At 43.4% G+C, this 21,585-nt stretch overlaps 1 protein-coding gene and 1 long non-coding RNA gene across 5 annotated transcripts in view; both read left to right on the top strand.

Moving 5' to 3' along the window:
• The window catches only part of LOC143769249 (uncharacterized), a 34,482-nt gene extending 33,181 nt beyond the window's left edge, over positions 1-1,301 (top strand). Inside the window, exon 2 of the long non-coding RNA XR_013214298.1 lies at positions 1,027-1,301. This is a non-coding gene — a long non-coding RNA (uncharacterized LOC143769249). The remainder of the gene's footprint in view (positions 1-1,026) is intronic.
• The window catches only part of SDK2 (sidekick cell adhesion molecule 2), an 826,128-nt gene that overhangs the window by 101,929 nt on the left and 702,614 nt on the right, over positions 1-21,585 (top strand). The gene's annotated exons all lie outside the window — the stretch shown is intronic.

A 21,585-nucleotide genomic window follows, 5' to 3' on the forward strand; every position in this document is an offset into this window, starting at 1 on the left:
TGGTGTAAAGCCGCCACCACTGGACTCTGGAGGAAAAGTGTTCTGTGCAGTGACAGATCACACTTCTCTATCTGACATCTAATGAATGAGTCTGTGTTTGGCAAATGGCAGGAGAATGTTACCCTCCTGAGGGCATTGGACCCTCTGTAGGGTTTGGTAGAGGAGGATAATGCTATATAGCCTCTGCCCCTTAGTTCCAGTGAAGTGAAATCTTAATCCTTTAGCATCAAAAAAATTGTGGATAATTTTAGCTACCAGCTTTATGGGAACAGTTTAAGAAACGCCCTTTTATGTTCCCCATGACTGTGCCCAGTGCACAAAGTCCGCACAGATATGTTGAGGGAGTTTGGTGGAAGAACATGACTGGCCGCGCTGAGCCTGGCCACAGCCCTATCAAACTCCATTGGGATGAACTAGAGCAGAGATTGTGAGCCCGACCTCTGCCCAACATCAGGATTTGCTCTTCTGGATGAAGGACCAAAAACTTCCATAGACACCTCCAAAATCTTGTAGAAAGTCTTCCCAGAAGAGTGGAGGCTGCTATATCTGCAAAGGGGCCAACCCCATATTAATGTCCATGGATGTAAAATGGGAGGTGAGAAAAGCTCCTCTCTGTGTTTTAATACTTTTGTCTATAGAGTGTATATAATAGGAGCCAAAGTACAGTTGAATGGTGGAAACGCCAAAACTAACGTGACTTTTTGTTCTTAGCAAGCGATCACTGACTGTAATGTAGATCATTAATGTCCGCTGTTCTGGTAAACCCTTGTATCTGCCAAGGGGTAGAACATTAGAGAGCAAATTAAATGCTGGAACATCCGATGTGACCACAGGCAAGGACTCATGTTCCTGATTCTCTGCCTTAGGGGAGGAGGTTGGAAGGGTAGAGTATAGCTGCCATGGACAGCACATACTGTCCAACCTAATAAATCTCCCCTGACTTTGGGTAAGACAGAGGTGGCCTGTAAATGTCCGAGCAAAGGCATTCCCTACCACTGACGGAGATGTTATTTTTTCCATGTTTAGGGCACCTCCTAGGTAGGAGAAACCGGGAATTGTATAATACCTTCTGAATGGAGTTACACATGCGATGCCCAGCTCTGCCGATGCCAGCTCTGAATGGGTCTCTCACAAGATCAAGATGAAAATTCCTTCAGCTACTTTGTTGCTTAGGAAAATCCAGCTCAGATCCTCCTGGGGAGAAGGGAAGGATCGCTCAGAAAATGGACTGAAATGCTCATTTATTTTATTTTTTTTCCTAAAGGCTTTGAGTGCTCGGAACAATCCTTCATCTGTTTTCATCTCTGTGCCCTGATTTAACAGTGTGTTTTATACCTTATTTAATATGAATGTAAATCTCACACTTCAAGACACATCAAGAGGCTAATAATAATTTGCGACTACAGAAGTGCTTCTATACCTCACCACCGGCAAGTCGAATTAGGTAGAAAATTGTCCACTAAAGGAAAAAAATATATAACATGACAGGGATAAAATTATTCAGCACTTATGTGCTTAAAGGGAACCTGTCACCTGAATTTGGCGGGACCGGTTTTGGGTCATATGGGCGGGGTTTTGGGGTGTTTGATTCACCCTTTCCTTACCCGCTGGCTGCATGCTGGCCGCAATATTGGATTGAAGTTCATTCTCTGTCCTCCGGAGTACATGCCTGCACAAGGCAATATTGCCTTGCGCTGGCGTGTACTCCGGAGGACACAGCATGAACTTCAATCCAGTATTGCAGCCAGCATGCAGCCAGCGGGTAAGGAAAGGGTGAATCAAACACCCCAAAACCCTGCCCATATGACCCAAAACCGGTCCCGCCAAATTCAGGTGACAGGTTCCCTTTAAGGCTCATCTGCTAAACAAATGGAGAAATGAGAAGAATTATAGAGCGCAGCTTTACTGCAGAGCCCCGCTCGGGGTGACCCTTCCATTGTACATCGGGTCACTGCATATACAACAACTCCCTTATGTTCCCCTGTTAGTCTATGTGCACGTCACGTTTGGAGGCTACTTTTTGCCATCTACGCCAAATGTTTCCATAATTAATCACCTGACAGGGGCCAAAAGAGTATCCCTTTAGTATCAGCCAGTCCCCTATATGCCAGTATGAAATATTTAATGGACGCGGGTGCAAAGGTTTACCATGGAGCATATCAGCATTCAGCGCTGTGTCCTTCTATGTGCACATAAAGCAAGATGTAGTAATTTTATTTCTAAAGCGCCAATATACAGTATTCCACAGCACTTTACAAATCAGAGAGGAAATGTACAATATAAGACATTATAGAGTAACACATAATCCAACAGTTACGGTAGGAGTGAGGATCCTGCTCGCAAGCTTACAGTCTTCGAGGAAATAGGGGTAACACAAAAGGTAACTATCATAACTAGGGGTAATGAAATAAGGCTGCATGTGCCGATCACCCGCCAGTATGTGTATAAGTACAGATACAAAGTGCTACTCAGGACAATGAGAGTGTGGAAACAAATGATCAAAGGAACCAGATTCTGAGGAAACTTTAGGAAGGGAGAGCAGTGAATAGATTAGTAAGGTGATAGGCCAATCTAAATAGATTTGTTTTAGAGCACCCTTAAAACTGTGGATACTTGGAACTAACTGGATTGTCCAGGAAAGAGCATTCCAGGGAACTGGTGCAGCATGGGAGAAATCCTGGAGATGGGAGTGAGAGGTTCAAATTATGGAGGATGTTGGTATTAAATCATTAGCAGAACAGAGAGCACAGTTAGGGTGATAGACAGAGATGAGGGAGGAGATGTAGGCTGGTAGACAGAGGTGAGGGAGGAGATGCAGGGTGGTAGACAGAGGTAGGGGAGATGCAGGGTAGTAGACAGAGATGGGGGAGAAGATGTAGGGTGGTAGACAGAAAAGGAAGGAGATGTAGGGTGGGAGACAGAGATGAGAGAGGAGATGTAGGGTGGTAGACAGAGATGAGGGATGAGATGTAGGGTGGTAGACAGAGATGAGGGAGTAGATGTAGAGTGGTAGACAGGGATGAGATGTAGGGTGATAGAGATGAGGGAGGAGATGTAGGCTGGTAGACGGAGGTGAGGGAGGGGCTGTAGGGTGGTAGACAGAGGTGAGGGAGGAGATGCAGGGTGGTAGACAGAGGTGGGGGAGATGTAGGGTAGTAGACAGAGATGAGGGAGAAGATGTAGGGTGGTAGACAGAGAAATGGAAGGAGATGTAGGGTGGTAGACAGAGATGAGGGATGAGATGTAGAGTGGTAGATAGAGATGAGGGAGGAGATGCAGAGTGGTAGATAGAGATGAGGGAGGAGATGTAGGGTGATGTAGAGAGATGAGGGAGGAGATGTAGGGTGGTACACAGAGGTGAGGGAGGATATGTAGGGTGGTAGACAGAAATGAGGGAGGAGATGTAAGGTGGTAGACAGAGATAACAAAGGAGATGTAGGGTGCAAGACAAAGATGGTGGAGATTTAGGATGGTGCACAGAAATAAGGAAGGATTTGTAGGGTGTTAGACAGATGAGGGAGGAGATGTAGGGTGGTGAAGAACTGTGGAGAACTTTATGGGTGAGAGTGAAAAATTTATATTGGTCTCTGTAGTGTGCCTTTCGTTTTTTTTTCTTTCTACCGTTTTTTCTTCCATTCCTTTTTTCCTTCCATTCCTTTTTTCCTTCCTTCCTTCCTTCCTTCCTTCCTTCCTTCCTTCTTCCTTCCTTCCTTCCTTCCTTCTTTCCTTTCTTCCTTCCTTCCTTCCCTTTTTTCCTTCCTTTCTTCCTTTCCATCCTTCCTTATTCTTTCGCTCTCTCTCTTCTCCCTCTCTCAGGCATCCAATAATCTAGAAATTCTCGTAGTCCAAAACCAGAACTTTTATACTCAGCAAATATATCTAGTTAGGCCCATTTGGAAAATAAAAGCGTGTGCTGCATTTTTTAATATTCTAGCGTTATTTTGCTTTACTTTTTCGTGACTGTCGAATACTCCCGAATATTTCTTGATCCGACAGTTATCATATTGGGTTACTAGAATATTGACGTGTCTTCTCATATACAGTTAGGTCCATATATATTTGGACAGAGACAACATTTTTCTAATTTTGGTTACAGACATTACCACAATGAATTTTAAACAAAACAATTCAGATGCAGTTGAAGTTCAGACTTTCAGCTTTCATTTGAGGGTATCCACATTAAAATCGGATGAAGGGTTTAGGAGTTTCAACTCCTTAACATGTGCCACCCTGTTTTTAAAGGGACCAAAAGTAATTGGACAATTGACTCCAAGGCTATTTCATGGGCAGGTGTGGGCAATCCCTTCATTATGTCATTCTCAATTAAGCAGATAAAGGGCCTGGAGTTGATTTGCGGTGTGGTGTTTGCATTTGGAAGGTTTTGCTGTGAAGTAAACATGCGGTCAAAGGAGCTCTCCATGCAGGTGAATCAAGCCATCCTTAAGCTGCGAAAACAGAAAAAACCCATCCGAGAAATTGCTACAATATTAGGAGTGGCAAAATCTACAGTTTGGTACATCCTGAGAAAGAAAGAAAGCACTGGTGAACTCATCAATGCAAAAAGACCTGGGAGTCCACGGAAGACAACAGTGGTGGAGGATAGAAGGAGGATAACCAAAATGAGAAAAATGTTGTCTCTGTCCAAATATATATGGACCTAACTGTATGCTCGTACTCTCTGTATATGCAGAAAGCTATGCAGTAAAGATACAGATTTATATATTTTCCTGGTTAACATAGCACCATTGATTCTCCGACACTACTGTATGTCGTCACTGTCGCCTTTGGGGTTCACAGTCTAAATATTCTGAAAAGAAAAATCTAGCTAAAACTATCCTCATTACAATATCACAAGCGCAGAACGCCGGCGAGGCGCTCACCTATAATTGAGGTTTATCCTGTACGCTGCATTAGATATTGACACAAGTCAGTAGGGTTTTTTTAGTACGGGGGGTCCTAACTGTTATATCAAAGCAATACCCAGGCAGCTCTGCTGGAAAGATCACGCCGTGTGACTCCACGCTTTCCTCTAGGGATGTGTGTGTGCATGGAAGGGAAGGCAAGGAGCGAGCGCTGCAGATGGGAAGTTTGTTACAGCGGCATTCTGCTTTTAATTAACAAATTCAAATCCTACTTAGCAGCACAGCCCGGGGGTCTCGGCTGTAGAATAAGCGACAACTGTCTCTCAGATATTTGCTAATTAAAAAGGGATAAAAAGCGTAAACGTGAGCGGGCGGTGGCGACAGGAGGCTACGGTTATCATCGCGTCGCTCGCTCTAGGTAAATGGAACCTGCTTGTAATAGTCCATGAGCCGGGCCAGATATCGGTACCACCCGGAGTGACTAATTTTCTTTGGTATTTTTAGGTAGATGCATGTCTGTAGTTTATTTTTTGATATGATAGCCCTTACATATACGTAGCTTATTAACCCCTTCAGCCCTAGGCCTATTTGTACCCAAGTGCCTAAGCCAATCTGACCTGTGCCACTTCATGGGCTAATAACTTTGGAACGCTTTCACCTATCCAAGCCATTCTGAGATTGTTTTCTCGTGACATATTGTACTTCACGTCAGTGCTAAATGGGAGTCAATATATTTTACCTTTCTATATAAAAAAATGCTAAATATTCGGAAATTTTGGAAAAATTGGCAATTTTTTAACTTTGAAATTCTCTGCTTTTTACAAAAATACTGATACCCCCCATAATAGTTATTAATTTACACTCCCCACATGTTTACTTCATATTGGCATCATTTTGAAAATGAAACCTTATTGTTTTACGACGTAATAGGGCTTATAGTTTTATGCGCAATTTTTCACATTTACAGCAAAACCCACTTTTCAAAGGACCAAGTCACTTCTGAAGTCACTTTAAGGGGCTTACATAACAGAAACCACCCATAAATTACCCCATTTTGCAAACTACACCCCTCAAGCTGTTCAAAACTCATTTTTAAAAACTGTTAACCCTTTAGGTGTTCCACAGGAATTTTAGCATGAGCCAAGAACCAAATATGACGATATCGGTACCACCCGGAGTGACTAGATGTAGTATTTGTAACAAAATTTAATCCAAGTTATGTAAATACACACTGAACATGTCATGTGCATATATATATATATATATATATATATATATATATATATATATATATATATATATATATATATATATATATATATGTTACTCCATAATATCTTCAACATCGGACTCTGAATCTGACTGTTGTTCTACTGGCTCGTCTTCAGTACCCTTGTTCTGGCATGTCTGTAATCTGCACATGTCTGTGCACTTCAGGCCATTGCTGAGGCAAGTACACTGAGGAAGTTCACATGACCGCACACACTTGCAGGACAGTAGCTGTATAATAGCTTCTGGTGCTGGTGCCCCTTGCATCCACTTGACAACAAGCTTTCCGTCGTTATCTATCATCCAACCGCAGTCTGTTGGGTTTGCAACCCATGGCTGGCTCTGCAGACTTCTCCTCCAGATCGCAGCCTGGTAGTTTGCACGCAGTGCATGCATGAAAAGGCAGTCCTGGCAAGGAGGGAGTTGACTTGACTCTACCACTCCACGTCTGGCACAGAACAGCTGATAACGGAGCCTGTTTACCTCAGTTGTTTGGGTAGTTGGCAGGTACATGTGGCAGGTGATTTCCTGTAACTTCTCAAAAAGTTCGGTAGACACTTCCCATGAACGACCAACTTCCTGAAAGGCATCCTGGTATGTCTTGTTCATCTTCAACTGCTTGAGTGTCGTCATCTTCCCACGGCCAGCGAATGCACTGACGGTGTCACAGCCTGTAAATGCATGCATACCAATCAATGAATCACATACGCTGCCTCCCAATGTTCGGCTCAGAGTGGTGATATCCAGGAATCTTGTCCGGTTCTGTGTACCGCATTTCTGGAACAGGTGGGATGGGATTTTGTGGCACATGCCCAGACACAGGACCATGACATCAGTATCCTCCGAAGTGATGATGACCGACTTGTAACCAGATTCTGCTGCATGAAGAGCATGGAGAAGGAGGCGTGTGTCTGCTTCTTCTTGATTTGACTTAAGGTCAGCAGCCTCTTCCCACTGTTCTTTGGTGATCTTAAAGCAGAGCTGCTCACATGTGACATACAGCTCCTTCTCCTCAAGCTTCTCCCTGTGGTGTTTCGCCTTCCATTCTTCTACCAGAAACTTTATGAGACTTGCCTTGTTGGAGGAACTACTTAGAAGCTTTTTCCACTGCTGGATGTTGTGCCCATGTTGAATGTTCTTGAAATGGATCCCTGTGCCTTCATATCTGTTGACTCTTTCTGTATCTTTGATGGATGTCTCCTTGTAGACGTCAAAGACAATATCAATGCGCTTGCTCTTAGCACCCTCATGGATAGCGCGACTCATTGCTGTGCCTGCTAGCTGGCCAAATGTTGCATTGTTTCCCTTCAGTTTCTGAACCAGGCTCATCCCATCAATGATGGTTGCAGAGGGCTCGGGGATCACTTCTGCAGGACGAGCATTCCTCTCCAACTCCCTTGCGAGGGCAGCCTTGTTGGTCTTGCGGATAGACCCATCACCATTGGCAAGTGCCCATGGCAATGGACCCAGGGGATGAGTCAAGACATCACTCATTTGTAGCTTTCTGTTCTCAGCTACAAGTATCATCTGGCCAAATAGGTTTCTGTCAGCCTTCAAAATTACCTCCTTGCCAAGACCTTGTCTGCGTGTCTTCATTTGGATGTTAGAGAACGTTTTAAGTTTGTTCTTCGTCATCTTGTCATGAAACAATGTAGTTGGCTTATCGGTACCCAAACGCTCATCCTTGAATGTTTGATATGCATCCTCTCCTATACTGTATGCCCCTTGAAGGTCTTTGGCTACATCTGGTGGTGCTACAGTCGCTGTTGACAAACTGATAAGTTCACCATTATGCTCTTTGTTGAAGGGGTTCACCCAACCTGTCTCCAGCAGTTGAACGAAAGATTGGACATCGGCTTCATCTCTTCTAATCCTAGACACCTGTAGGTCTGAATGGCTGAAGTCAGTATATTGTTGGCCTACCAGGGCCCTCAGCTGCCTCAAGTACATACTGCGGTACTCTGATGTCAGGTAGAACCTGGAAACAGCTCCAACTTTGAGGCTGAAGCCTTTTGTGCCCCCTGGTGTCTGGGTGTCTTTGTTGATTGTCTCTTCAATGGTCTGGTCCACAGGAATTCGTCCAAAAGGATTCTTGCTACCGATCTGGACCGAAAAGCCACCTTGCATGAAGTATTCATGGACCTCTGGGTGTTCTATGGGCAGCCGAGACATTGTGGCATAGTAATAGGTTAGGTATCGGGCATAGTTGACCTTGTCATAGGCAAAACACCATGGTATCATCTGTCGGATTGCTCCTAGGTGAAGCATCCAGTTGCCTTCTCTTGAAGCTCGAACCAGGGCCAGCATGGTCTCGACCATGTCCAAGTATGACATCCAGAATGCTGAGAGTTGTTCATTTCTGAGGGTCTCAAGATAAACTTGAAAGAGCTTCAGGGTAAGTGTGCAAGATTCATTATCCAAGAGCTTTTCGAAGGATCCCTGCGACACACTGATGCGAAAGTTTGTGATGTTCTTCAGTGTTTCATCCAGATGGTGAAGGTCCCTTGCATGGTTTTCTTCTAGCCATGGAAGGAAGTTTTTCCATGCAAGCCTCATAAGTGCTTCATAGACCAGCTTGTGTAGTCTCACTGCTCTGTTGTACCTCCGGCCGTCCAACGTGTATGTGTCAGTGTGTGTGCGTGTGTTGGGGCACCTCAGGGTGTCTTCAAATGTGACATAGCCCCCTAGATTTCTTCCAGTAAAATTTGCACTCCAAAAGTCATTTGGCGCTCCTTCCCTTCCGAGGCCTGCCGTTCCCCAATACTGCAGTGTACGACAACATATCGGGTGTTGTTGTGTTCGGGAGAGATTGGTGAACAAATAGTGGGGTGCATTTTTTGCTGGTACACCTCTTAAAAATAAAAAAATGAGCCTAAAATGACACCTTCATGTAAAAAATGCACTTTTTCCATTTTCTCAACCAAGTGTTTCCAACTACTGTGAAACACTGGTTGGGTCAAAGTGGTCACTATACCCCCTAAAAGATTCCTTGGGGGTGTAGTTTCCAAAATAGGGTCACTTTTTGGGGTTTCCACTGTGGGGGTACCTCAGGCAGCCTTCAAATGTGACATGGCCCCCTAGATTTCTTCCAGTGAATCCGCCACCCAAAAACCACATAGCGCTCCTTCCGTGTTGAGCTGTGCTGTGTGCCCATACTTTAGTTTACGAGTACATGTGGGGTGTTTCTATAAACTGCAGAATTAGGGTAACCAAGTTTGGGTTTGCCGTTAACCCTTGCTAGGTTGCAGGTAAAATTGGATTACAATGTAATATCTGGAAAAAAAATGAAATTTTGAAATTTCGCCTTCATTCTGCTAAAATTCCTGTGGAACACCTAAAGGGTTAACAGTTTTTAAAAATGAGTTTTGAACAGCTTGAGGGGTGTAGTTTGCAAAATGGGGTAATTTATGGGTGGTTTCTGTTATGTAAGCCCCTTAAAGTGACTTCAGAAGTGACTTGGTCCTTTGAAAAGTGGGTTTTGCTGTAAATGTGAAAAATTGCGCATAAAACTATAAGCCCTATTACGTCGTAAAACAATAAGGTTTCATTTTCAAAATGATGCCAATATGAAGTAAACATGTGGGGAGTGTAAATTAATAACTATTATGGGGGGTATCAGTATTTTTGTAAAAAGCAGAGAATTTCAAAGTTAAAAAATTGCCGATTTTTCCAAAATTTCCGAATATTTAGCATTTTTTTATATAGAAAGGTAAAATATATTGACTCCCATTTAGCACTGACGTGAAGTACAATATGTCACGAGAAAACAATCTCAGAATGGCTTGGATAGGTGAAAGCGTTCCAAAGTTATTAGCCCATGAAGTGGCACAGGTCAGATTGGCTTAGGCACTTGGGTACAAATAGGCCTAGGGCTGAAGGGGTTAATAAGCTACGTATATGTAAGGGCTATCATATCAAAAAATAAACTACAGACATGCATCTACCTAAAAATACCAAAGAGAATTAGTCACTCCGCTTGGTACCGATATCGTCAAATTTGGTTCTTGGCTCATGGACTATAAGTTTAGGAAGTGAGAAATGGATGCAGAACATTCTATTCGGAATGAATCTCTGCAGCGCCACCTAGTGTCAAAAAAGCAAATGTCATGACCTGAAAATGAAATTTTTGGGGTGGTGGGTCTCTTCAATTCTTGATCCTCTCTAGTCTTTTATCTTCTCAGCAGCATTTCTTTCCCCCCTTTGGTCCTCGCACTTATTTCTCATCCGTTCTCCGCTCCCACCTGCTGCTGCTGTCAACATTGTCTAGCGCCTCAGCCCGTTCCTGTCTAGCCCACTCCATTTTCTTGCCTGTCTCCCTTCATCTCCTTCACGTACGTCTCTCCCCGGACACTCTCCGTCTCCCTCCGTGATCCAGACTGTGGACCAACTGTTATCTGCACCTGTTGTGCGGGCGAAAAAAAAACAAAACAATTGAAAGTCGCCGCAGGACGCAGCTTCCGTACAAGGCCCCGTTAACCCTTTTTCTGCCCAAATTATGTAGGACCAACTTAATCCCCATAATGAAAATAAATGGCTTTTCTTTTTATCCAATACACTATAAATTATCTACACAAAAAAAAAAACAATCCTGTGTAATCCCCAAAGAGCCTTATTGTTACGTAAAATCACTCTCCAGCAATGTGGCGTCTAAACACGAGATTAGCACTTAATTAGTCTGTAGTATTCAGAAAGAAATCAATTAGCTCTATTCTTCCCTTGGAAAACTGTGATCATGGGGATTATTAATTCTGCTCTGATGGGACTAAGCAGCGCGCGATGGCGGATATCGCCCAATATATCTCTCCACGTCTAAGTACAATGCAAAGTCTGGGTTCAGTCTTCAACAAAGGACTGCAATTTTCAGGCTTCTTAAAGCCGACCTGTCGTCTTGTCCTAGGCGGTATTCTTTAGAATTGAAGATACAAGACATCAGAAAATCGGTCAGATTAGCTAATCACTCTCTCCTCAGAGTTTGATCTGATTTTCTTGTAGGTGGAGGGAACAAAAATTCTCCACCTCCTTCATATTGACTGTCTGTGAAAATCATGCTGCACTCAGATGTCATCTGATATTTTTCTACGGCCCCATAGAGTTGAATGGCCAAATGTTATCTGATTCTCGGAGGCAAATCGTGCATAGTGCGATTTTTTTTTTCCTCCAAGGAAAAAATCGTACATGTGTACGGCCCCAAAGAATAATGTGGAGACAAGTGGTATCCATCAAAGCGATGCATAGCACTCGTCTAATTTTTATGGCCATCAGCACGAGCCCTAACATTGACTGAATCCGTCAATATCAGCATGGTCAGCCGATAGTCTAATGTGTATGGGAGCCCCTGACAGATGATTGTCAGGGGAGATAAGGATCCTGCATGTCCGATTCTATTGTTCACCCTGAGATAAGCCACTGCCAGAGGAATATGGCAGTGGCCATCTTATTCCAAACACAGGAGCCAAGTGAGTTCTCCTGTGTATGGTATAGTCAGCCAACAGCCATTATTGAGCTGAAGCCATCTAAGATGTATGAGGGGCTTAAAAGTAATCTGTCACTAGGTATCTCCTATCTAACCTGAGAACAGCATAATGTAGGGGAGGAGACCCTGATTCCAGCAATGTATCACATACTGGGTTGCTTAGTGTAGTTTTGATAAAATCAGTGTTTCATCAGCAGGAGATTATCACTAGAGGACTAGTAACCTGCCTCCATGTAGTCTAACCCCGCCCCCACTAGTGATTGGCAGCTTACTACCTTTGCACATTGTACAGGGAAAGCAGCCAATCAGTGATATGGGCGGAGTTATACAGAGCACTGGAAGATCTGCAGCAGAATAAAATGTTCTTTAATCAAGCCAGAAAAGTAAGTGACATATCGCTGGAATCAGGGTCTCTGCCCCTACATCATGATGCTCTCAGATGGATTTTTTTGCATCTTGCCTTGTTTCCGGGTTTTGGCAACTCAATCTGATAAGAGGGAAAGGGCACTGAAGAAAGTAATGTAGATGTAGTGGTGTGAACTTGCATCAGGAAAAAATGGCCATTTTGATTGTTTTTCTTTTTGCTTTCCCTTATGTGCAGCTCTGTGGGAGATTTATACAGCAGTTTGACAGCGCCCGTAGACATGACGGTTGTCACCTAATGGTGCATAAAATAAGCAGTCTGCACAGCGATACGGCCGGCTTTACTCACGTCAGCCTACTCCTACATATTCATGGCTATATCCATTGGTAAATCTTTGATCTGAAAAATACCGACTCCCTTTTGCTTTGCACCACTTTAACCCCAAGGGTGTAGCCCGGTAGAGATGTAGACCCTCTAGGCGAGGATTGCTCTGCAGTGTGGTACCGACATCTCAGCCTGTCTTCCCTGCCTCTGACGCTCCCTGCTGTGCGCCGTGTCATTGCCTTTGTAGAGTCGGGACTGTCACACGCTGTGAATTGAACAGAGAAGCACGCTGGTTTCAAAAACACTGAGCCTTTAACGCTCTGTGTTATTCATATTGGCTTCCACGAAAATTTCTATGTTCCAAAAACATGCCACCCGTGGGAAAAAAACGACGCATGCATCATTCAAATAACCATTTATGAATACAGGGCAGGGCACGGATCTGTAGTATGCAGGCACTAAGGTTATGATGACACAGATTGGGGGTGCTCACCAGAAGCCTTTGAGAAATAAAATGATGTAGGTTTTCTTTTTCAAATCTTTTAGAAGTTGAGGAATGAATATGGAAAAGTTAGAAATGATCTAATACTAAACTACTAAAATTATTGCATTCTTTTATATAATGCTTATAGTGAGGAGGAAGTCCATCCAATAGTGACACCACAATCTACCAGGCATGACTTCTCCCAGTCTCCAGACTAGACCAACCAAACCCGCCTGCCATGACATGACCTCCCAGGTAGCCGGCAACTATCACAGCTGACATTTATGGCTACCCAGGCTGGAATCTTACCTGCCACACAGATTGTGTTTCCTCACCAGCAAGGTAGTCCGGCCATACAGCTTTTGGTTTGCGGCTGAATTAGTTTACCCTTATCATGGTGGGATGAAGTACTTCACCTTCTTAGATGATTGTGTAGCACTTCTTCATTTCTTGAGCTTGAACTGCTTGGCCTTCACTTGATCGTCCCATGTTCTTCTCTTGCTCTGCTCTCTTTACTTTAATCTAATTACTTTAACCTAATTACTTCTATGTGTTACACACCGTTCCCAGGTAATCCCACGCTCTGCTTCCTTCACCTGGTCCGTTGCCCTCTGTTGTGCTCCACGTCGGATTTTGTAAGTTGCTTGGCGCACTTCAATGATAATCTCCCTAGGCCTACTCAAGGCCCGCCAAGACACACACCTGTGTCTCAGAATTGAGACTCGAGAGTCCTCTGTTTGGTATTATTCACAATTTATGATTATTGTGCTTGAACTTGCATTCATCCCTGTTGGATTCTGCTTCATCTGTCCAACTGTTCCTGAGATTGTTGTTTTTCATAGTCCTTACAGTTCCAGGTGTCCTTGAGGATCTGTGTGCCAAAACGGGAGTCCATCTTACCAGGTGAGCTTAACACTCTGCCACATGACAATAAAATGCTCCTCTCCCCAGATGGGGCTCTCTCATCACATGCTTTCTGAAGCTTCCTGGTGTTTTGGACCATGCAGTTTCCACTAATTTAAGCCCCCCTAACATGAGCCTGCTAAGGGATCGCATAGTGTCCTTTATGAGCCTTTACTTAAATCACAACCTAGTTCGTCGCTCTTCTTTTCTCTGCTTTTCATTAACTTTGTAGCATAGCTGCTCTCCTGCAAGAAATTTTTTTCACAAAGCTTCCAGTAATGTGTCCTTGACTGTTTATCCAGTTAGTGCTTAAGTGGTTCCTCTAATTTCAAACATTTTGATCTTATCTGATAGATAGTATGACAGACAATTTGTGAAACACTTTACATTAGAATAGTTTTCTTACCCCTCAAAACAAAATTCCACAGTGGCATCCAATTAGTGTCCTTCTTCTCTCTTACTTACTGTCCTCCACCTGCTATAAATGTAATCCATCTCTCAAAGAGACACTGAGAAGGATTACAGGAAGTGGGGGCAGTCCATGCCTCTTTACAGGAAGTGAGGGTGGGTCCATGCCTCTTTACAGGAAGTGAGGGTGGGTCCATGTCTCTTTACAGGAAGTGAGGGTGGGTCCATGTCTCTTTACAGGAAGTGAGGGTGGGTCCATGTCTCTTTACAGGAAGTGAGGGTGGGTCCATGTCTCTTTACAGGAAGTGAGGGTGGGTCCATGTCTCTTTACAGGAAGTGAGGGTGGGTCCATGTCTCTAAAGGAATTGGGGGTTGGTCCATGTCTCTCTACAGGATTTGAGGTGGTCTATGTCTCTTTATGGGAAGTAGGGGTAGGTCCATGTATCTACAGGAAGTGGCGTCAGCTCCATGTCTCGTTACAAGAAGTGGGTATATGTGCATGTCTCTCTACAGAAAGTGGGAGCAAGTACATGTGTCTCCAGTAATTAAGGGTGGGTCCATGTCTCTCTACAGGAAATGGGTCCATGTTTCTCTATGGGAAGAGGGGTAGGGTGGGTCTATGTCTCTCTATGGGAAGGGGTGGATCTTTGTCACTTTAGAGGAAGTAGGGTGGATCTTTGTCTCTCTACAGGAAGGGGGTGGATCTTTGTCTCCCTACAGAATCTGGGGTAGTGTCTATATCTCTCTACAGGAAGTGGGGCAGATCCATGTGTCTCTGCAGGAAATGGGAGGATTTTTTTCCTCTGCAGGAAGTGGGGGATTCTCTGCTTCTGTTTTCCAATCTATCAAGCTGTTAGTAGCCATAACAAAAGCGAGCTGAAAGGCAAGCCATTGGGCTATGGCAAGAGTATTCTATGTTGTGAAATGAGGAGGAGGTAGTTCCAGCACCAATAGTACTGTCTGAATGCTGATGAAGAATAACCATCCAATGAAAAAAAGTGGATGACAAGTTGCAGAGCATGAGAACCAAAAGCAGCTTTATCTTGCTGTTGACGCTGAGGGCAACCAGATAATGCTTTACTACCAGTTTTGTGTGGACGGACACTCCAATTCCTAGCTGCTCTTCAGAATATCTACCTAAGTTGATTAATAGCAGTTCCCAATATAATGTTATATTCAGAATCTTCTTCTTTCCACTTGGTAGTGTTCCAAAAATACGTGAGGGCTGCTTGAAAGTTTTCAAAGTATTCTACATCAGAAATATTAAAGAGTAATTATCGGCACTGAAATGTAATCGCTGTAGATCTGGAGGCACAGTCCTGGCTTTATGTCTGGGTGATCCTACCTGCGTCCTCTAGGCGGCCTTTCTACCTGGCACACAGTGCCTTGCACAGGCCCTCGTGGGCCGCCATACGCTCAATGCAAGGCCTTTTGGGATGTTTCTGAGGATTGCAGGCCAACAATCAGAGGTTACAGGGTCAAAGAAAGCTTTTGATAAGTTAAAGCCTTTTCAGTGCCAAACAACAGCAGAACAAAAGACTCCTCCCTTCAGAGTATTGCCGAGTTCAAAGAAATGTGAATTCCATCTTCTTTCCAGGCTGAGAATGTAGCTGTAGAGAAATATCTGTACTGGGGGGCACAGAAGTATTTACGGTCCCAATCCTGACACATATACATTCCATACATGCAGTCTTATCAGTGATTGTTCACAGCTACCATAGTTGGAAAAAAAACAATTTATTGACCTTTATTCCTTATGAACTTTCCAGCTATATGGAATAAGAAAATACATTTTTGATATGATATATTTTTCGTTGCTGAGATAAATCGATATTGTACTGGAGATACATTTTTTTCCTGTTGCTGATGTTATGCGGCACCATCATATTCCACAGCACTTTTTTAGATATTGTACCATTTCGCTTCACTCCCTAACCCCAAAGTAGCTCACAATATAGTTTTTATTTCCCAGACACTAGGGTTAATTAAAGGGATTGTCTCGTGAGGACAACCCCGGCGCATATAGAGGTTGTCCACTGCTCGTGATGCCAACCTTTGCACAGGCGAGACTCCCTTTTCGGGGGGACACTATCAACCCTTCCATTGCAATGAAGGTCATTTTGCTAAATGGTCTCTGTGACCACGGGTCTCCCAGGCAAAATCAGCAGTTTCATGAGATAGTCCATAATGGGCAAGATACTTAGCAGTTACCCTGATATGTTATTATGGCTCTACTCTGCATACATCTCTTATCAAGCATTCGGGGGCTACAGACACCCAATTTTGGAAAATCCCTATCCCCAGCTGCAGTTTGTTTTAAAAAATCAATCTGTTCTTCCCTCACCCTTCTCGGGTCCAGCGCTGAGTCTCTGTTTCTGTTCTCGTTCCCATTGCCTATTATTGTTTACAGGACTGATGTCACATCAACAGCGCTGCAGCCAATCAGTGAACATAGCGGCTCTGGCCGCTGAAGTCAGTTCCTGGCTGCAGCACTGTCGACATGACATCAGCACTGCAGACAACAGACGCTAGGAGCAGCGGCGAGACTCAGCACTGGACATGGGAAGCACATTTTGTTTTCTTAAGATGTGTCTGCTATGGAACAGGGGTTTTCTGAAAGTGAGAAACCCCCTCTAAAAGATAAACCTGTCAAATTATTTTTGATCAAATATGATAAATCGCCTTTTGAAGTTCTGTGCCTTGAGTCGTGCCGATGCACTTAAAGCTTTTCAGCCTCTGCTATATTTTTAAACTAGCAGCACCCTCTCCTGGCTGATCGACAAGTTATCTGGTCATTTACCAGAGCAAGCGACCTGTTAATCAGCCAGGGGGAGTGCTGCTAGATCAGAAACACAGCAGAGGCTGAGGAGCTGTAAGGGCATCTTCACTCCACAATGCACTTCCAGACAGAACTTCAAAATGCGTTAGCTCTGCTGTACTGTGTTAGCTCTGCTGTACTGTGTTATCTCTGCTGTACTGTGTTACCTCTGCTGCACTGTGTTACCTCTGCTGCACTGTGTTACTCTCTGCTGTACTGTGTTACCTGTGCTGTACTGTGTTACCTGTGCTGTACTGTGTTATCTCTGCTGTACTGTGTTACCTCTGCTGTACTGTGTTACCACTGCTGTACTGTGTTACCTGTGCTGTACTGTGTTACCTCTGCTGTACTGTGTTACCTGTGCTGTTCTGTGTTACCTGTGCTGTACTGTGTTACCTCTGCTGTACTGTTAGCTCTGCTGTACTGTGTTACCTCTGCTGTACTGTGTTACCTCTGCTGTACTGTTAGCTCTGCTGTACTGTTACCTGTGCTGTACTGTGTTACCTCTGCTGTACTGTGTTACCTGTGCTGTACTGTGTTACCACTGCTGTACTATGTTACCTCTGCTGTACTGTTACCTGTGCTGTACTGTGTTACGTCTGCTGTACTGTGTTACCTGTGCTGTACTGTGTTACCTCTGCTGTACTGTGTTACCTGTGCTGTACTGTGTTACCTCTGCTGTACTGTGTTACCTGTGCTGTACTGTGTTACCTCTGCTGTACTGTGTTACCTGTGCTGTACTGTGTTACCTCTGCTGTACTGTGTTACCTGTGCTGTACTGTGTTGGTTCTGATCTCACTGCAGAGCTGTGTGTGATTATGTGAACAGACTGTCAGTTATTACATGTCTCACACTGGTAACTCCCTCTTTCATTTAAAATAAGCTCTGGAGGCAGAGTCTCTGCCAGATCTTTGTCCGGCCCATAGATCCTAACAGTTCATTTATATATTAAGAAAAACATTGATTTCTCTGGAATAAGACATCGGATGGCAGATATCAAGGTATCATTTTCTTCAGCTTCCTTTGCTCAGCCTGCCCATAGGAGGAGTAGAGACTTAGGAGGGTTCTGACAGATTCTCTTTGATTACATAGCACGTGGCACTAGGGAGACAGTTTTCCAACTTTTGGAGGAGAGCAGATTTGAAAAGAGGTCGCTTCTGAAACTATATTACCATAGTGAAGGCGAAGACCTGGATTAATAGTTTCCCAGATTTATGCACCATGCTTCTGAATATATGGTTTTGACAGTGATGGTATAGGCAGCAAAAATAGTTATTTTTCCTTTTTCATAAAGTAGTTTCCCCCCCTACAAAAAAAAGTATAAAATTGATCAACAGCAGAATTCACAGTCTTTAAACGTTAAAGAGCTCTTTGTATTAGATATAGAGTGATTGTATGCACTCGTGTATATACGACATGCATGTTTCCACTGCCTTGTGACTGCTATTTGAAAGCTTTCATTTCCACAACATGCAGGAATACTGTGCTGTTATTTAGAAGGATTGTCCACAGATTTGTTCCACGTGAAGTATTTCACCCCCTCCTATGGTTCAGTTGCTGCATTGAATAGCACAGCCTTTCTAATAGTATTCAGCCTGCAAACGCAGATGAGACCAATTCCATGAAAAGACTAGGAGGGCAGTGGGAAGTTTCTACCAAAGACTTTTACTGCTGCTCCCCCATGGTTTTCAGTAAAACAAACAGGTGACGCTTAACAAGTTTTCTCTTCCCATAAATGTCTTTATGGCATTTTGTAGATGGTCCTCATGAGAACTCAACAAATTATTCTTTGAAGTCTCGGATAAATCTGAGCCTGTTCTTGACCTTTTGGCGTTAGGTGATAGCATTTTCGTATTGTGGATCCAGTGATGTGAACAGTTCATGGTCGATGTCTCATGCGTGAGCTAATAATCACATATCTTCCTTTTCTTTATGTTCGTTATTTACTATTAGCTATTTTTTTTTCTTTTTACACAACAGGACAAAGATGGCTTTATGGTTTGTAAAAGATAAAGGTTTCATGACCTGTAGGGTAAAAATATCTATAGATGTTTCCATCTGACAGATCCGTGACAGAAATAAACATTTGGTCGCCACTCGCCTGTTTAAAAGGGTTTTCTAAAAAAAAATTTAAAAAAAATCTCATGCTAAAACCATTTTCATACCTGAAATTCTCCTGTCAGCTGTGTTAATTCAATGTATTGCTTTTATGTGTTCTGCTTGATGCTCCTAAGTTGACTTTTGGTAGGATGAGTCTTCTTACCCCTCTGGCATCCAACAATTAATGTACTTCCCCTGCAGTGGGCACCTTCTCAGCTATTTTCCAATGCTACTTCAGAAGCTCTGCTCTATTCCTGACAAGCAGGCCAGAAAGTTATTTTTACTGGATTTTCTGCTGCTGGGAGTTAAACTCTGGACAGAATTGTTCTCCTACTTCTTCTGATAGCTGACATTGGCTGCTCTGCTGCTTCTGGGGAGCTCTGGTTGGATTCAGTCTTCTTCCTTCTTTGGAATAATATTGATGCCTATTTCCCTGCAGAAGAAGTCTTCTTAGCTGTACTGCCATGTCACCGTAGAGTTCATTAGCTGACAAGCAGAGCACAAATCTATTTAAATGGCCAGCTCTGCTGCTGGGGTTGGGCTCTGGACAGAATCAGTCTCCTTCCTCTTCTGGCAAATAACAATACAGTCTCTTCTACTTTCCTCTGCAGAATAAGTCTCCTCAGTTACATGTCCCATGCAGCTATCCTGCCATGCTACTGTAACTGCATATGATCTGCTCTTTCCTTAAAAATCAGGGCAGAAAGAAAATTAATGTTAGCTGCTTTGCTTCTAGTGACAGGCTCTAAACAAAATCAGCCTCCTTCCCCCTCTGGCAGCTGTCAGTATAGTCTTTTCTACCTCTGTAATAGTAGTCTTCTCAGCTATATGGCTATGCTACTGAAGAGGCTATGCTCCTTCCCTGACAAGCAGGTCATCAATCTATTTCAATTGACTGCTCTGCAGTGAACAGAAGATCACTATATAGAGACCTCACTGTTTGGAGCGTGACTGAGCATGTGTGTCCACTTGCACTCACCAGGTAGTCATGCACATTAATACACACTAGATGGCATCACACTATGTACATACTGTCCAAAAAACTCATCACTGATTTCTGTAAAAGGGATTTCCCAGTATTCATTGCCTCCTGAAAAAAAAGTAAAAATGTTTTGTTTTTTGTATGCAAGAAGATTTGACAATCAGCCAACAGATATGATCACAGCACGCCCCGTTTGTTGACATTGCTCAGCAGCGCCTGCTTGATGTATCTGATCTGGGCTTCATGCGGAGACTACTGTATATTATTTCCCTGCATGCATTGCGCTGGACAATGATGTACATGCATGCACAGAAGGGACCACACGTTTCTTGCCCCAGGTCCGACACATCGATAGTGGCATCCAGTAGACTAGACTTATTTGCTCTTTTGATCATATTGTCAGTATATAGGACATCACGGAGCCAATCATTATGTCACATGGCCAAATCTGGAAGCGGAGGGCCCTTTTTGAAAATGTAAGTCAACAGCAAGGTAACTCTTTATGATGAGTAAAATCAGAAAACCAGTTTAACAATGTGTAAAAGGCAAATGTTCACTTATGGTGATCTGTACAATTGGATTTCATGTTAAAGAGTGGGACAACCCCTTTAAAGATGACCTGTCACTTGGTCAAAAGTTTTTCCTCTTGTTTTATTCCCGCTACCCCCCTGAGGACTATTTTTTGTTTAAAATCTATCATATGGTTACAGAGATATGGGACCAATTCATTTTGAGTCCATTTTTTGATCATTACCTAGGAGGCGATGCTCATAGGATCCTCTGGGGTGTGTCTTTAGGCTGCTCTGCATAATTACCCTGTGAGCCACGCCCCTTGTAAAGTCAATAGAAATTAGCACTAAATAAAAAGGCACATATCTCTTGGATCGTATGGCCGATCTAAAAAGAACAAAAATCGGATTATTCAGGGGAGCAGCAGGAATAAAACAAGCACAAAAAGTAGCCATTTTTGACTTGGTGACAGGTCCACTTTAAGAATGTTCTCATGAAGAAAGTAGCGCCGTACGGATGTTACTCCAGGTTGGACTTTTTCAGCTGTAGATTGGATTCGCACATCAATTTTCTTTTTTTTACTTCCGGAATGATGAGAGGCTAAATACAGAATTATATGGAAACGTGGAAGTTACAGTCGTGATTTATACAGACATATCTCACGGCAAACAGGACCGTTATTTTTGTCTTTCTGCAAATTAGATTTCTACTAGATTTTACTGAGTCTATTAAAACCAAATGCTTTGGGAGATTTCAGATTGAAGCTTCCCGTTAACAACCAGCGGTAAAACTATCCAAAAAGTGCAGCCCTTTAAAAGAAAGGAAAAGCCGAGAATATCTTTTGTGATTTCCATATCTCTCTGTGACATTGGAGGGCACAGGATCGTCAGAGAAAAGCTCCAGCAATCTTCGCCCGAGGTGATGTAGATGGTAAGAGGTGGTGACGGTGGGGGGGTAGACATTAATTTGGAAGATGCCTTCAGGTCCTGGGTGACAGCGGGGTACATCCGTCATGTGTTGCAGGAAACGCGAGAGCTTCTTTAATGTTCTGACCAGGCGCACAATCGGCTTAATCCGGTTAACACCCG

This window comes from Ranitomeya variabilis, chromosome 4 (genome assembly GCF_051348905.1).
Source record: "Ranitomeya variabilis isolate aRanVar5 chromosome 4, aRanVar5.hap1, whole genome shotgun sequence".
Classification (NCBI taxonomy): Eukaryota; Metazoa; Chordata; class Amphibia; order Anura; family Dendrobatidae; genus Ranitomeya; species Ranitomeya variabilis.